Consider the following 18,913-nt stretch of genomic DNA (forward strand, 5'->3'; position numbering starts at 1 on the left):
CTAAGAGAGTGATCAAGCCTCTCAGCTGATGCGCGGGGACTCCTACTGATCTTGTGCAGGCTACAGTTTTGTCTGGGGGCTTTTACTCATGTTAATTTCAGATTGGTTTCCCATTACATATGTCAGCATCGGATTGGTCCCTAGCTCTGGGTACGTCTACATTACAGGATAATTTCGAATTAACTTAAACCGGCTTTATTAAACATATTATAAAGTCGATTGCACGCGTCCACACTAGGCACATTAATTTGGTGGTGTGCGTCCATGGTCCGAGGCTAGCATCAATTTCCAGAGCGTTGCACTGTGGGTAGCTATCACTATAACTATCCGGCCAATAACTTCGATTTGCGGCCACACTAACCCTAAATCGATATGTTAATATCAATTTTAGCGTTACTCCTCTCGTTGGGGAGGAGTACAGAAATCTATTTTAAGAGCCCTTTAAATCGATTTAAAGTGCATTGTAGTGTGGACGGGTACAGCCTTAAATCGATTTAACGCTGTTAAACTCGGTTTAACAGCATAGTGTGGACCAGGCCTCTATCGCCTTCCAGGTTCCGGGTTGGAGCCCCCTACGTCAGCAGAGGCTGCACACGGCACGCTACTTCTTTGTTTGAGACAGGCTTGCATGTTTATATATGGCTTACAGGGGCGGCACCCGGCATGCTATTCCTTTGTTTGTAATACGCTTGCATTACTGCATACGGCTCTGGCTTATATGGCTCTTGCCTTATTTGGGAACAGCTTTGTTTTGACCGACAATTGGCCAGGCTGATGACTCGAGCAAAGGTTTAGGGTTGCGACAAGCAAACATGTGGACAAGCATGATCCAGTGGATAGAGTGTACGTAGACTTTCAGAAAGTTTTTGAGAAGATCCCTCAGCAAATGGTTGTAGGTAAAGTAAGCAGTCATGATATAAGAGGGAAGGTTCTCTGATGGATTGGTGATTGGTTAAAGGACTGGAAATAAAGGGTAGGAATAAATGATCAGTTTTCAGAATGGAGAGAGAGGTAAATAGCAGTGTCCTCCAAGGATCTTACTCTTGAGGGAATTCTGTGCCAAACAATTAAAAATTCTGCAAATGATATTTTAAAATTATGCACAATTCTGAACATTCTATTTGTTAAAATACCACTATATAATCATGCTAGTTTCAATTATTTTGGTCATTTATTTCAAAATACTTGTCATCAAGTATGTCTGTAACAATACAGACACACAGAAAAATTCCCCCAGGAGTAGAGGGTTAAAGAAACCCCTATGACATCCCAGTTCCTGTTTCTCTGCCCCTCCCCATTAGCCCAGATACTCACACCCTTGCACCCCCCCAGAGCCCAGCCGCTGCCCCCCCAACCCAGACACTCACATCCCCTCTTCCCCAGAGCCCAGCTGCTGCTCCCCGTGGCCCAAACACTCACAGCCCTACCGCCAAGAGCCCAGAGATCCAGAGGGAGAAAAAGCCTGTTGCTGGGTCCTTCCTGGGATTGCATGGAGTTTCCTGTGCACTGCCATCTCCTTCCTTCAGGACATGCTGGGAACTGCATCTGTCAGGAACACTCCAGCAGATAAAATTGAATATTGATAAATGCAAAGTAATGTGCATTGGAAAACAGAATCCAATCTACACATACAAAATAATGGGGCGTAAATTAGCTGTTACCACTCCAGAAAGTGATCTTGGAGTCATTGTGTATAGTTATTTGAAAACAACTGCTCAATATATAGTGACAATCATAAAAGCTAAGAATGTTTGGAACCATTAGGAAAGGGATGGATAAGAAGACAGAAAATATCATAATGATAATATATAAATCCATTGTATGCCCACACCTTGAATACTGCATGCAGTTCTCATTGCCCCATCTCCAAAAAGATAGATTAGAATTGGAAAACGTACAGAGAAAGATAACACAAATGATTAAGGGTATGGAACACCTTCTACATGAGGCGAGATTAAAAAGACTGGGATTGTTTGGCTTGGAAAAGAGATGACTAAGAGGGGTTATGATAGAGGTCTATAAAATCATAAATGGTGTGGAAAAAGTGAACAGGGAAATGTTATTTACCCCTTCACATAATACAAGAACCAGTCATCCAATGAAATGAATAGACACTGTCAATCTGTGGAACTCTGCCAGGGGATGTTGTGAAAGCTAACAAGCATTCAAAAAGAATTAGATAAATTCATGGAGGATAGGTCCATCGCTGGCTGTTAGCCAAGATGGTCAGGATGCAACTGCATGCTCTGGGTGTCCCTAAGCCACTGATTGCCAGATGCTGGAACTGGACAATAGGGGATGGATTACTCAATAATTGCTATTTTCTGTTCATTCTTTCTGAAGCATCTGGCATTGGTCACTGTCAGAAGACAGGATACTGGGCTAGATGGCCATTGGTCTGACCCAGTATGGCTGTTCTTGTGTACTAGAGCAGATATGGCTGACATGACCACAGATTTGCTTATTTTATTAACTAATACAGTGGTATTGAGTTGACAAAAGGGAGTTCTGTATCATTCAGATTTTATTTGCTGCTGAGAGTATCTAACATGCTATTACTGATCAACAAATGGTTACTTAAATGTGCCTGTGGTTGTCCAAGATGTCATGCAGACATGTATTTCACTTAGATGTGTGCACACCCAGTGAACTGGAGCTGGAGAATTTTGCCTAGTAGTACCTGTAGAGGGGCAGTGCTTGAACTTCGTGGCCATAGCCCCTCCCTTGGCTATATGAGGTGGCATTGCCCTGACTCCCCTCAATTCCTGCACACCAAATGCCCATGAGATCAGACTCTGATGCAGAGGGGCCAGAGGGTGGGTCTGGAATATATGTCTACATCACATCTTGAACAACCAACCATTTCTTTTCCAAGTAGATGTAGTCATGTGACTCAAAAGCAGTATCTCTCCCAGGAGGCAGGGCTCAGAGTCGATCTAAATAAGGATTGCAGGACTGCCCTTTCAAGACTTGCATCTGCTCTGGTAAATGTAGTAAAGGCGTAATGCTTCATAAATGTATAGATGGATGATGATGTAGGAGCCCTGCAAATGTCCAATATGGAAATGCCACTGATGAATGCTATTGATGTTGCTTGTGCTCTTGCTGAATGAGCTCACACCCATGGAGGGGCTGTTGCCAAAGCTATCTCATATGCAGTCTTGATACAGGATGTTATCCATTTGCAGATGATCTGTGAAGAGACTGCTTGACCCTTCATGAGATCTCATATGTCACCTTGTGTCTTTGGAGAACTGAGTATGTATGTCCTACTATTTATAGCACCTCTGAGAAGTAAGCAGTTCTGGATTTGTACACATTAATGGGAAAGAAAATCCTGTGAATTAAGCTTTGAAATGCCTATTAATCATTTCTGACAAGGACACATACATGCTGCAAGGGTGCAGTGTACATTCTAGACTAGTGATACGCATACCCCTGGGGGTACACGGTGGTACATCAACTCATCTAGATAGTTGCCTAGTTTTATAATGGGCTACATAAAAAGTATTAACAAAGTCAGTATAAACTAAAATTTCATACAATGACTCAGGGCCTGCGGCAAAGCAATTTCAGGGGCCCCTTCCATAAAATTTTTTTGCAATACTACAGTAACATGTATTTGGAAATGTAAAAAATAACCAGTGAAATACATTCAAAAGTTATTTTTTAATAATTTGAAAATACACAAAATACAGTATTTAAAAACATTAAATGCTTTAATGGGATGTATACATTTGCAATTTCATAATACCTCTTATGAAATCATTTTTTACAAATTGTTCTGAACATTAATTATACAGCTGCACATTTTTTCCTCGCTTTCATTTTGGTGAACTCATTAATAATGTCATCAAAATTTATGTCTTTGGCCATTTCATATTTTATGCTTCAAAGTGAGCAAATGGTTCAGCCTTTCTTCCCTAGTGGCTGAACACAAACAATTGTAATCAGTGTTAGCTTACTAAATGCACGCTCTCCTGATGCTACCGACACTGGCAACACTGTTAGTAGGTGTAAACAAATACAAATCTGTGGAAACATTTTCCAACACATTTTTGAAGAGAGCATTAAGAAATGTAAGTGCAGAGGTTATACGTCCATCAACTCTTAAATTGGAATTTTCTTTTATTTTGTAAAAGATTCTAAGTTCCTCTTTAAGATCTTCTCTCTGCATGTCTTTTGGATATGCTGTGGCCAAAGTGTTAGCAAAATTTTCTATAGAAGATTCATCCACTTTATCTGACGGACAAAAAATGGGTGAAAATAAATTTAAGACTTCAGCCATTCTTTTGCCAAGACCTCTTAGCTCTGATAGAAGCAAATCCATTGTCGGGAAGAACAGCTGTACTTTGAACTGAATATCAGGAGAGTCAAATATATAGTCTGCATCCCCTGTGTCATCAAAGAATTGCTTGTTCTTCCGGATCCTTGAGTTACTTTTCATTTTGGGGTCAACGCCGAGGCTTGAAGCGACTTGTTTGGCTTCTTCAAAAAAAATTGGCCAAGAATCTTTCATTGTTTGAATTGCCTTCACTAAGTTGCTCACGTGTTTAGTTCCCTCTTCCATTGTTAATTTGGCGCTCTGTCGACCTTGTTCTTATCGTCAGTACACTGAAGCACTTTAAACCATATTGTAGTAAGAAGTACAAATTCAGATGACTTAAGCCACTTAATCAGTCAACATCTGCCTGGATTTTGGGAGATAAATGAAGCTCCTCTTCAATTTTAATTAAACTTTCCAGCACGCCTGTGTGATTTTTGATCAGGGGGCAAATAGCATCAACCCTTGTGCTCCACCTAGTTTTAGATACTGAGTGATGAGACATATTCGCAGTGGGCTGCAAAATTTTCCATCTTGCAGGGCTAAGAGCAAATACTTTATAGAATTTCTGAACATTTCCAAAATATATTTTTACCTCTACACTGGTTTCCATAGCATGGGTGCCACAGAGGTTCAGTGTGTGAGCGCTGCATGGAGAAAAATAGGCTTGGGCATTTTCTTCCAAAATTCTTGTCTTTACTCCCTGAAATTTTCCTGACATGTTAGAGGCATTGTCATATCCCTGCTCTCTGCACCAAGATAGTTTTAAGTCACATTCTTTTAAAAGCCTCTTTATCTGTTCTGCTATATCTGCACCAGTCTTCTTTTCAAAATCTACTAGTTTAACAAATCTTTCATGCAAATCCCAATTTCCTTTTTTTTGCATCACATATCTGAGAATAAAAACTAACTGCTCTGTGTGTGAAACATCAGGTGTACCATCAAAAACAATGCTGAAATATCAGGCTTTTCTTACCACTTCAAGAATAGAGTTTAAAACTTTCTCCCCACACAGTTTCAAGAACTCATTCTGACTACGCCATGACAGAAAGTAAGCCTGCATTCTTCGACCACACTCTCTGCATTGAGCTACCATCTCTAGATATTGTTTCACCTTAGTATTGTACCTGCCCACAAGCTTCAGTGTTGACAAGAAAAGCCCACAGTTGTCATAATTAACAGTAGAATGGCTACCACGAAATGGCAGATTATTTTTTGCTAGGAAAAACATGTCAACAATGGCAGTTAATATTTTATGCCATTTTTCCTTCTCCTGTTTAATACTATCCTGTAATGCTGCATCAATGCCTCTTTTATCACTGAATGTCTGAAATAATTCCTTCCATTTAATGTAATTGCTCAAATGTAAAGCATTTTCTTCTTGACTCTTGATTTTCTCGTAAATCTTATTCCAATTATTGGCAATTCCACCTTCGACAAATTTTGAATGATGTAATTGGTTAGTTTGAGTTTCACTTCTGTAGAGACTGCAGGGGAAAAAAAATATTGCTGCAGCATCTTTACTCCACACCATCCAGTCTCTTTCGAAACATTCACCATTACTCATGTTGGGTCTAAACTTTTGGTGAACTTTGGGGAGCCAAAACACACCCAGACTGGCCGTCTCTGCATAATCCTTTCTGAACCCTTTATCGAACAAAGCACTGACCTGCAAACTACTCATGACACCCCCTTTCTCAAGTAGCCATTAGCCTTTATCTCTATGCATTTACTTGTTAAACTTGCTTTTCCTGTAAAATCTTGATTGATTATGCATGACCATTATCTTTTGTTAATCACTTTGTTTACTTCTGTGTATAAATATTGATGCTCACCCCTAATAAAGGGGCCACACTTAATCTAAAGCTTTGAGAGCTAAGGATAGTGTGAGCCCGTTGATCAACGCATTGGTGTCTGGTCTCTGACAGAATTGTGTGCCCTATACCAACTCCGCACGAACTCGGGTGCTGGAGAGGTGAGTGAGGACTTGCTTTATTACCTAACAATTTGGGGGCTCGTCAGGGATTCCTTCTGGTGCGGTACCTCTGTCCAGTGGTCAGACCACTCATATATGAATTGGCAAGGCGCCACAGGAGATTTCTCCCAGCCAATTCAATATTGAGGGGTCGTGTATTGGACAGCAGGGTAAACGCCAGTTGGAGGGCTCCTGTCAGACACCATGGGTCAAGGGACTAGCGTGCCTCTTGAGAGTCCGTTGGGGATTGTAAATAAGTTATGGAACGAAGGGAAACTCCCAGTACAGACAGGAATGTCTAGGAAGAAGTTGTACACACTATGTGTAAGGAATTGGACTGGGTATACCGCGGTATTGGCCGACCCGGAGATGAGGTGGCCTTCGTATGGCTCTTTCGAACAGGCTGCCTTAAGAGGAGTAAAGAGCCAGATCGAAAAAGACCATCCGGGACAGTTATGTTACTGGTTTTGTTGGGACACAGCAGCAGAGCTGTGGAAATCTTTAAAAATTATGGCAGTCAGGTACTCTCCCGAGAGTGAACCCCCTCCAGGTTATTTTGATGAAGGGTGTAGACCACGGCGTGTTTTGACTCGTCAGCTGGTCCCCTCTGCACCTGCCCCTATTCCTCCGCAGGGGGACTCTCTCCTTGTAGCAGAGGGGAATCTGCAGGATACCAGATTGGAATTTCTGCAGAAGGATGAGGAGGAAATGGAGGGGCAAACCTCGGGAGGAGTGGTTACTAGGCTAATGTCCAAGCAGGTACGGCAGGGTGCATGCCCCCCCCCGAGGATAGCCCAGAGGATGTCACCGTCAAATCTCTTGCGAGTAATAAAAGTATAGTTAGAGAGATGCCTTTACAGGTGCACGATCAACCTTATATGGGCAATGATGGACGGTTACAACATGCTAATATTGTGGAATATAAAGGATGGCTAGAATGGGACTTGAAAGAGTGGGGACAGTTGTCAGGGTCTTTTGGGGAAAATCCCCGAAAGATCATAGAACTTCTAGAAAGATTGTTTTTAAGTTATAATCCTACTTATACGGATGTGGATCAGTTGTTAAGTAGAGTTTTGACCGGAGAGGAACGTAGTAGATTGTGGATGGCAGAAAGGACATGGGGAGATAGCAATGCAGTTAATCGTACTTGGATGGATAGGCGGGATCTGGCCGCTGGCTGGAATCCCCTAGACTGGACTCAGCCAAGGCTGACTCAGCTGCGAACAGATCGAGAGCGATTGTTAGAGAGACTCAAGGAAATGGCTCGCCGCTCGCCTAATCAGGCTAAGTTCATGCAGATTCGGCAGGAATCTGATGAGACGCCCAGAAAGTTCTGGTCGAGGCTATTGGAGGGGGCCCGAATGTTCACTCAGATGGATCCTGAGAGAGAAGCAGACCACCCTACTCTTATTTCATTTTTTGTGAATCAGTCGGTGCCCCCTGTAAGGGATTACTTCTTAAAGTTTCGCCCTGGTTGGGGAGGTGAGTCAGTCACTTCAGTGTTGGACGTAGCTGATTTTGCCTGGGAAAAAGAAAGGGAAAGTAGTAAAAAGAAAGAGAAAAAGGAAGAATATAAGCTGATGGCTTTAGCTTTTCACGGCGGTGTTCGAGGCAAAGGCCGTGGCCGTGGCAGGGAATTCCAGGGTGCTCAGGGAAGAGGGTCCTGGCGACCCCAGCCATCAGGAAATTGTTTTCAGTGCGGACAGCCCGGTCACTTTAAACGTGAGTGCCCCTGGGGACGCCCAGAGGGTCTGGTTGCATCCGCAGATGCTTACACAAGTGAGGAATACACCCCTGCACCACCAGCCCAGCCCATTCCCCAGGCCTGGATCAACTACGGGAAACAGCAGCAGCCGCAGCAAACTCAGCCTCCTCAATGACGGTACCCCGGGGGCGAAGGCAAACAATGTGATGGTCTTATTTCCTTAATGTCTTTAGCCGGCTCCTTTCTCACTTTCTCCCCTCCCAGCAAAGAGCCTCGTTTAACCCTTTCAGTCCAGGGACTGCCTGTCTCTTTCCTCATTGATACTGGGGCTACTTTCTCTCTTTTAAATCATGCCCCCTCTCCCTGGCTATCCTCTGAGGTTAAAACTGCGACTGGGGTGGAGGGCAACCCACAGTCTCTGGAACTCACTTTGCCTTTGAATGTTGTTTATGCTGATAAATGTTTTCCTCACCGTTTTCTTTTTTCCCCAGCTTGTCCGATCCCTTTAATGGGCCGGGATTTACTCTGTAAGCTTGAGGCTACTTTAACCTGCACTCCTGAAGGGGTAGGATTATTGATGACAGTGTTAGGAGATTCGGCCCCTACTCAGGGTAATTGGGAAACACCCCCCTCTCTCTCCCCTGACCTCACTGACTTGCCATCAACCCTCTGGGGAATTTCTGACACTGATGTTGGCCTGCTCCTTTCGGCAGAGCCCGTAAGGATTCAGGTGAAGCCTTCCTTAACCCCCCCGTCAGTCCCTCAATACCCCCTGTCGCTGGAAGCCCGGGAGGGCATCCGCCCCATTATCGAGGGATTCATTGCACAAAAGCTAGTCCGCCCTCAGCGCACTCCCTGTAACACCCCTATACTGCCTGTCAAAAAGCCTCCTAAAAAGGATGGAGACCCTGTTCGTTGGCGCTTTGTACAGGATCTACGAGTTGTTAATCAGTATGTGGTCCCTCTTCATGCAGTAGTTCCTGACCCAGCTACTATCATCAGCCAAATCCCCTGGGATGCTGAGTGGTTCACTGTTATTGACTTAAAATCAGCTTTTTTCAGCATTCCTGTGCACCCAGACTCTCAGTATCTCTTTGGTTTCACCTGGGAGGGACAAAGTTATGTCTGGCAACGACTTCCTCAAGGCTACAGAGACAGCCCCACGATTTTCAGCCAGTGCCTCCGCCACGACTTGGAAGGTTTCACCAGTCCGCAGGGATCCACATTGGTCCTATACGTAGATGACATCCTATTAGGTAATCGCGAAGAAGCTGCCCTCCGCATCGATGGTAAGGCACTTTTATTATACCTACACACCAGAGGCCACAAGGTAGACCCTAAAAAGATTCAGTGGGTCTCACAGAAGGTCCGATATCTGGGCTTCCTGTTAACCCCAGAGGGAAGACAGATGGACCCAGCCTGCATAAAGACTATTCAAAACTGCCCTCTACCGAACACCAAGAAACAACTTCGAGGTTTCTTAGGATTAATTGGCTTCTGTCGCCCCTGGTTGCCATCCTGCGGGGAGTTAAGCAAACCACTCCACCGACTCACTGCTAACCTTGCTCCTGACCCTTTGCAGTGGTCCCCGGACACTATTCAAGCCTTTCAGTTACTCAAGGACAGTGTGGCCTCCTCCATGTCTCTCCGCCCCCCCAATTACAGCAAACCCTTTCACCTTTTTGTCCACGAGAGGGGCGGAATTGCTAGTGGTGTCCTTACCCAGCTGAGCGGGCCCCACCATTTCCCGCTTGCTTTTTACTCTCAGCAAATCGACCCTGTCGCTCAGGGAACCCCATCCTGCACCCGGACTCTGGCAGCAGCTGCCCTGCTGATCACAAAGGCAAAGAGCCTAACCCTGGGTCATTTTACCACGGTTTGGACCTCTCATGCCTTGTCAGCCCTTCTGCGTAGGGGCACAACCCAAGTCTTTTCGGCCCATCGTCAGCAACAGCTAGAGGCCGAACTCTTAGAAGACACTAACCTAATTTTTGAAAGGTGTGGACCCCTTAATCCAGCTACCTTGCTTCCTGACCTGCCAGTCCTCCAGGATCAGCATGACTATGTGGAAGTAGTTTCCAGCATCTTACAGATAAGGGACAACCTGTTTGACGTGCCACTGGACAATCCCGATTGCATCCTCTTCTCGGACGGAAGCTCCTTCTATGTTGATGGCAAGCGTTTCACAGGTTATGCTGTCACCTCTGAATGGGACATTCGAGAGGCCGCCTCACTGCCAGGCAACTGGGGAGCCTAAGCCGCTGAACTCTATGCCCTGGCCCGAGCTTGCCAGTTGGCCGCTGGTAAGACCGTTACCATTTTTACTGATAGCAAATATGCTTTTGGAGTTGTGCATTGTCATATCCACCTCTGGAAGTTTCGAGGTTTCCAGACAGCTGCCGGTAAACCCATTCAGCACCTCCCCCTCATCCACAAGCTTTTGGACGCCCTCCAAAAACCCTCTGTCCTGGCTGTAGTTCACTGCCGGGCCCATACTAAAGATAGTAGCCCCGTCACCCGTGGGAATGCCCTGGCTGACGCCTCCGCCAAGAAGGCTGCCACCTTACCTTTAGCCATGCCCACATTGGCTATTGCAACCTCCTCCTTTACTCCACCGCACCCCGTACCAGTACCCGCTGCTGAACTACAATCGTGGGAAAGCCTCAGGGCCACTCTGGTCAAAGGGACCTGGCTTATGCCAGATGGCCGAGCCTGCCTCCCTCGCTCCACATACCCCGTGGCAGTTCGCTGGCACCATGATAAAGGGGGTCACTACGGCACGCACGCCCTCGTGGACACTATCGCTCGCTTTTGGTATGCTCCAGGCATTCAACCCTATTGCCTATCAATAGTGAAAGCATGCAGCACATGTCAGCGTAATGGACCTGCTCCGCCTCTTAACAAAATTAAGGGTGGAAGACCTCCGCCTGCTGCTCCATTTCAACATCTTCAAATTGACTTTGCAGATATGCCAAAGGCTTTTGGAAAAAAGCACCTCCTTGTTTTGGTTTGCCCTCTGACTTCCTGGATCGAAGCTTTTCCTACTGCAATTGTACTGCTGCCACAGTGGCGAAGATTCTCCTTAGAGACATTGTACCCCATTTTGGCATCCCTCTTGTGCTCGACTCAGATCGCGGACCTCACTTTACTGGTCATGTCCTTGGCCGTTTAGAACAAGGACTGGGCATTTCACACTCCTTTCATACACCCTACCACCCCCAGTCTAGCGGGAAAGTTGAGCGTATGAATAGGGAACTTAAGTTTACATTGGCTAAATACTGTCAGGAAACAGGATTAAAGTGGCCTCAGGTACTTCCCTTGGTCCTGTTTCACCTTCGTACTCGCCCAACCCGCGCATTGGGATTATCCCCCTTTGAACTGCTCTATGGACACCCCCCTTTCAACGGCGGGGCGCTACCACGTGCTGATGTTTCACTATTGGGAGGGGATCATATGACCGCGTGTCAGTTTCTCTCCCTACAGGCTCGCCTCCGTACCCTTTGGAAAGCCTCGCAGTTTTCCCAGACCGTGCCGCTGGAGGAACAAATCCACCCGTTCCAACCAGGGGACTTCGTCTGGGCCAAAAAGTTCGTTCGTGACGACACCCTCCAGCCAAGGTTTACTGGACCCCACCAGGTTCTTTTGACAACCCAGACTGCAGTGTTCCTGGAAGGACGCAAATCTTGGATTCACCACTCCCACGTCAAGCCAGCCGTAGTGGACCACAGTGACGGACCAGCAGCTCTTGTCACCACTGAGGATACTGCCTTCGACCAGTGGACCAGCCTACCTCTCTCAGACATTAGACTTAAATTGACTCGAAAAAAATGAGAGGACCCTTTATTCTGACAACTGTATGTTTTTTTTATGCTTTTTTAGTTTATTTTCTGCTTATGAAGATAATGCTTTTATTAGATATTCCCACGAGGTTAAAACTCGTATTTTAGGAAATAGAAGTGATTGCTGGGTATGTACTCAATTTCCAGTAAATGCAGCACAGGGACTCCCCTTCACACCCATTCCCCTAACCACTGCTAATATGACTTGGATGCCACCGACTAGAATAAAAGATCCAGTCCAACCCAATCTTACATGGGACAAAACAGGAGTGCCAATGAACAAATATCTCAGGGTAACCAATCAAACAGGATCACTGTGTTTTGTTAAAGAAAAAGGGTCAACTTTTGTGGGAACAAGTAAATGCAACATATATTTTAATGGCACCGCCTTTAGTAAAAATCTTGGCTTCAAGCCTTGCGCATCCCACTTATCCCATATGTGGATCCCTCACCCCGATCCAACCTTTTCAACTTTTTCATGGAGGGGCAGGTTTTCAGAGTCAGTTTTTAAAAAGCCCTGCTCAGATCTCGAGGGTGTCCAACTAATTGTTAAAGGATACACAATTGCCTTCTACAACTGCTCAAGCAGTACTACACTGCCCTTTGAGGACAACACTACCAAATTGTGCCTCTGCAGTTCACACAACGACCCCTCTGCGTTACCAGGGGAACAGTGGTACAACGGGTGGTGGGTTACCTCCTACTTTGAGAAATGGAATACCCAAAACGCATTATATGAAACATACTGGGTGTGCGGGCCCAAGGCTTATTATTTTCTCTCCCCTGATTGGGCAGGGTCATGTTATTTGGCATGGCTAGCACCGCCTTCTCGCATCTCCCTCACTCCCCCTCATTTTTCCCACGTTCGTAACATCCGTGAAACTGACAGAGCTATTAATCTCCGTGATGGTTTGTCCTGGCAGCGGTGGGCTGGTCACACTAGCTTGAAGGGTGCTATCATCCGTCTACAGGGACTATTAGAATCTTTGACCAATGAAACTGCAACCCTATTTGAAAATCAGGCCGGGGAAATGTCCCAGCTGCGCCAGTTAGCTTTGCAAAACAGAATGGCTTTAGATATGATGTTAGCAGCCCAGGGAGGAACTTGCGCCCTCATAAATGAAGAATGCTGTGTTTTTGTAAATAACACCTACTCTGACACTTTTCAACGTACCAAACACCTAAGGGAAATGGCTAAAAACTACTCCTCTGGCCAGCCACCTTATGATTGGTGGGGAGCCTTATGAAATTGGCTACCCGGACTTGGGTGGGTTAAAAACCTCTTGGTGGGTGTTGTTGGGGCCATAGTAGTCCTTATAATACTGTGTTGCTGTATTCAGTGTGTCCCCTCCCTCATAAACTCATGTAAGTCAGTTTATTCTTTTCCCACTTCAGCTAAAAGCCTTACTCTCTTCGAATTGGCCCAGGCTCAAATTGCCAAGCGGCCCTTGAGATCTTGAAATAGGGTGTAGCTTTTTGATTAATAGTTATCTCAAAGCTACAAATGGAGGAATGTTGGGTCTAAACTTTTGGTGAACTTTGGGGAGCCAAAACACACCCAGACTGGCCGTCTCTGCATAATCCTTTCTGAACCCTTTATCGAACAAAGCACTGACCTGCAAACTACTCATGACACCCCCTTTCTCAAGTAGCCATTAGCCTTTATCTCTATGCATTTACTTGTTAAACTTGCTTTTCCTGTAAAATCTTGATTGATTATGCATGACCACTATCTTTTGTTAATCACTTTGTTTACTTCTGTGTATAAATATTGATGCTCACCCCTAATAAAGGGGCCACACTTAATCTATAGCTTTGAGAGCTAAGGATAGTGTGAGCCCATTGATCAACGCATTGGTGTCTGGTCTCTGACAGAATTGTGTGCCCTATACCAACTCCGCACGAACTCGGGTGCTGGAGAGGTGAGTGAGGACTTGCTTTATTACCTAACACTCACATGTTTAGAAAAAACTGTTATTGACAATTTCCTGCCAAAAGAATCACAAGGAAAGTTTTTGGGCTTATGTGGTGGACCCTTCAATACAATAAGATCCCTTTTCTTTATATCTAGGTACTTCCAAGAGGCTGGGTCATTACTGCACAACTCTTCTTCGTCATTCCTATCTACAGCAGCAGGACTAGTCGACTGTACCAGTTTCTCAGTTATAACAGTGTTACCGCTGTGTTCTCCATTGTCTATCCAAAGAGGCTGGATTTCCTTCTCTTCCTCTGCAACAACTATAACATAGTTTTCTGAATGTGGTAATATTTTGGATTCCTCACACACCGCTTTTCTTTTTCTCTACAACACCACTTTCACTTCCAGCCTCTGAAGAACCTTGAATGTCAGCATCGCTCAACTCAGTCAACTGACTTGACTTGGACTATGCCTGAAGAAATTTGTGAAGAGTTATTTTTCCCTTTTCTTCTTGCGTCTGTCTAGCTTTCTTCTGCTTTCTCTGCTCAAATTCTGAAATATATGTAAGTTTCATTTTTCTAACCCCTACGATCATTGACTGTGATGATACCCACAAACAAATTAATTCCCTTGGTATCTTTCATTTTGTTAGGTAGCGTGATGGTGTAGCCCATAATGCTTTATGGGAATATGACATAACTTGAATATGATCTACTGAATCTATCTATGCTACGTATGCTATGTAACGTATCTATATAAAGGTTATGATCTACTGAATCTATTAATCTTATCTGCATGCATGTATCATTTTTGTATTCGAAGGTGTAAATATTGACTGTGTACTGGCTTGATTTCTAAATAACCATAGTAGAGCATTTGGTCAGTTCCTGGAGAAAGGAATGTTGATGTTAAGTACCCAATCAAGAGACACTTAAAGGACAATGAATCTTGGAATGCTCCAATCCACATAAGAAATCTACTTGAGGATGTTCAAGGTAGCATGTAAACAATGTCTGCTACCTGTAAAAACTGAGAATCATGCATGGACATGTGACTTGCCCAGGTAACTCCTAAACTCCATCTTGGAGCTGGGCTGTGCATAGGAGTGAGGAGGGCGGCTCCACCCACAAGAAAAAGTCTATTTAAACCCCTGGGAGGCCCCTCCATGGTGGTCTTCAGCTGGCTAAAGAGAGAGCCTCCCTACCCCCCAGGGTACTTGAAAAAAACTGGAACAAAGGACAGTGTGCAAGGGATGTGAGTGATTGCTGGATCCAGGTGAAAAGGAGATTAGTCTGTAAAAGGGAGCATTCTGGAACTGGTAAGGACCTTATCTGTATTCAGTTTGATTAGACATAGATTTGCACATTTTATTTTATTTGGCTAGGTGACTTACTTTGTTCTGTCTGTTACTACTTGGAACCATTTAAATCCTACTTTCTATATTTAATAAAATCACTTTTTACTTATTAACTCAGAATATGTACTAATACCTGGGGGAGCAAACAACTGTGCATATCTCTCTATCAGTGGTAGAGAGGGCGAACAATTTATGAGTTTACCCTGTATAAGCTTTATACAGGGTAAAATTGATTTATTTGGGTTTAGACCCCATTGGGAGTTGGGCATCTGAGTGTTAAAGACCGGAACACTCCTGTTAGCTTGCTTTGGGGCAAGTAATTCAGACCCTGGGTCTTTGTTGGAACAGATGGGAGTGTCTGGCTCAGCAAGACAATGTGCTGGAGTCCTGAGCTGGCAGGGAAAGCAGAGGTAGAAGTAGTCTGGGCACATCAGGTGGGAACTCCCAGGGTGGTTCTGTGATCCAAACTGTCACAGGTAGTTAATTGAAAAATTCCTTATGTACCCCGTGTGTTGCGGAACAATCTGAACTGCGACAGAAATTAAAATAGACATTGAAGTACCTGTCATGACTATCGTGCACAGGAGGGAAAATATCTTGCAAAATGTATGCTCTAAATTTTACTTTATATCACTTCATTATGCTTTGGCAACATCAAGAAGCATTGCCCACATAGGCGTGCGCAGCACATTTCATTAGGGTGTGCACCCAGGGAATTTTATTTATTTATTTTTTTAAAGGTGAACGTTTATTGAATACTCAGTCATAAAGGACATTATTTTTATTCATCAAACAAACTAAAGAAACTAAAACTTAACTAAACAATTTTTTTTAAATTAACACCTAAACTTTACTTTAAAAATGAGACATAAAATACCAATTTTCTGCTGTAGTGATAACCAGGCATATACAAAGATACAGTCAGTTTTCACGATCTTTATCGTTAACCAGATAAGGAACTAATCCAAATTGACCAAAACAGATTAAGGTTTCTTCATCTTCCTGTCCTAGAGAATGAGACATTGCTCACCAGGTGTTATGGACTTAAATTCCTCAATCACATCATTGTAATTAACCGACGAAGCCAATTTTTCTTCAATGTATAAAATCATGAGTGAGTCGAGGCACTGCTGGGACACTGTACTTCTTAGTTTGTTTTTTACATGTGCTAGTTTCAAAAAGGCTCTCTCACATGAACAGCTTGTCTGCTCCTTTTCTTATCTTAATGAACCAATCCATATTTAAAATTAAAAGGGGTATCATACGATGGAATTAAAACGTAAAGCCACAGGCTTGTTATGCTATTTCAGTAGAGTACACACGACAGAGATTACAAACACTGTAGACACTGTGCTGGGCATGCCTGATGTGGCCGCTTATATAAATCAAAGAATTTTCTAGAATAGTAGTCGGAGGGGAGGGGAGGACCAATGGGTAATGCAGAGCCACAGTAGTGGGGACGCATGCTGCGAGCAAAGGCGGGCTTTCTATATAGAGCAGATCATGAGATTAAATTAAAACGCAAAGCCACTTTTTTTCTACGACTTTAGGGCAGGTGTGGGCAAACTTTTTGGCCTGAGGGTCACAGCGAGGTTCCAAAATTGTATGAAGGGTCAGGTAGGGAAGGCTATGCCTCCCCAAACAGCCTGACCCTGCCCTCTATCTGACCCCCCACCCACTTCCTGCCCCCCGACTGTCCCAGGCAGAATCCCCAACCCATCCTGCTCCTTGTCCCTTGACCGCCACCCCGAGATACCCCCCCCAACCACCACCCCGGGACCCCATCCCCCAACAACCTCCCCGCTACCTGTGCCCTGACTGCCACAACTCCTATCCACCACCACCACCCCTTGCCTAGTCCTGACAGACCCCCAGAACATCTACGATCCAACTCCCCATTCCCCGTCCCTGACAACCACCCCAGAACCTCTGCCCCATCCAACCCCCCCCAGCTCCCTTCTCCTGACTGTCCCCATGACTCCCTGCCCCTTATCCAACCCCCCTCCCGCCGGCCCGGCCCCTTGCCATGCCGCTTACTCCCACCTCCCACCTCTCCTGGAGCCTCAGCGAGCCACATCCAGGAGCAGCCCTGGACAGCACAGTAGCGGCGTGGCTCTGGCAGGACCCAAGCTCCTGCCACTCGGCCCATCGGAGCTTGCAGCCCTGCCCCCTTAACACGCAGCTTTGAGCAGGAGGCGCTCAGGTCCCACCGGAGCCACGCTGCTGCAGCGCTGTCCAGGGCCATTCCTGGATGTGTGCTGAGGCGCCAGGGGATGGGAGAAGGCGGAGGTGGGGCCGAGGGGGGGGGCTCTGACATTCTCGTGGGGACCCCTGCAGGGCCTGTGGCAAATTGCCCTACTTGCCACCATCACCACCCCCCAGGCGGCCCTGCAATTACTTGTTTATACTGCTATTCCAATTGATTTATTTTATAACTATATGGTGAAAAAATGAGGACAGTAAGCATTTTTTTCAGTAATAGAGTGGCTGTAATACTTTTGTATTTTTATGTCTGATTTTGTAAGCAAGTCGTTTTTAAGTGAGGTGAAACTTGGTGGTATGCAAAACAAATCAGACTCCTGAAAGTGGGTACAGTAGTCTGGAAAGGTTGAGAGCCACTGTTCTAGACCAGTGGTTCTCAACCTTCTTTCATCTGTGGACCCCTAAAAAAATTCAAATGGAGGTGTGGACTCCTTTGGAGATTTTGAATGGAAGCGCTGATCTTTTTGGAACTCTGTTGTCTATATATAGTTGACTTCTGGTCAGTTAGTTTTCAGTCTGAGTCTTTTGCAGACCCCTTAGACATAGTCTAAGTCATGGGGGTCTGTGGACCACAGATTGAGGACCACTGTTCTAGACAGTCTCTCCCTAATCATGTGCTTTTATGTTTAACCAATTAGCTTTTCAAAATAAAGGCTCTGTTTAGATAAGTGATTACTCTTCATCTGCAATTTAGTATGGTATAAAATTCATAAATACAGGGAGCAGGGCTTGAATTGTTGGTGAGGTGTTCAGTATAACAACAACTCTTCTAAACTTAGGGTTAGGGTGCTCCAGAATCTACATTTTCATTTTAAAAAAATCTCTAGTCCTTATGGTTATGAAGATAACTAAAAATATAATACACATCAGTAACCAATGCAGTGATGGATGCCTAAAGTCTGCAGAGAGTCTGAAAGAATGCTCTTGAGATGGGTCAACTACCCTTGTGCATTTCAGATTAAGCACCTGTAAAAATCAGGACCAGATTCTGTACTGCATCTCCTGAGACTTTGTCACCTTTCTGTCATCCAGATCCTGGGCTGCTATGGAGAATGAAATTAGTTCCAGCATACGCTAGTGGCTGAGTGCTGAGACCATGCCATCACCCACCCAATTTGTTTTACTTTATTTTATTTTGTTTTATTTGTAACTGCTGCCTTCCCCTCAGCACAGCACCTATGCTATGGTATCAGGGGTAGGGGGAAGGTACAAGGACAGTCTCATAGACTCTATGCTGATCCTATACTGAGAAACTTCTCCCCAAGCCCATTGCACCCGTTTACATCCTCTATAAAATGCCAGATTGGCATATGGGAACGGGTGTGGAGGCCAGAATCTGGCTCCATGATTATAAATCCTTTGAGATCCTGGGGTAGTAGGTGTGATAGAAGGGTAAAGGCATAATAACAGTGTGTCTGGTATAATTTTATCACCATCACACCAAAATTCTGACAAAATTAAAAACAACCCAAAACAGCCTCAGTTTTCCTCAGCAAAATGTAAGGTTCCTGCTTGCAAAAAAATGCATCTTGT

The sequence above is a fragment of the Gopherus evgoodei genome, chromosome 9, assembly GCF_007399415.2.
Source record: "Gopherus evgoodei ecotype Sinaloan lineage chromosome 9, rGopEvg1_v1.p, whole genome shotgun sequence".
Classification (NCBI taxonomy): Eukaryota; Metazoa; Chordata; order Testudines; family Testudinidae; genus Gopherus; species Gopherus evgoodei.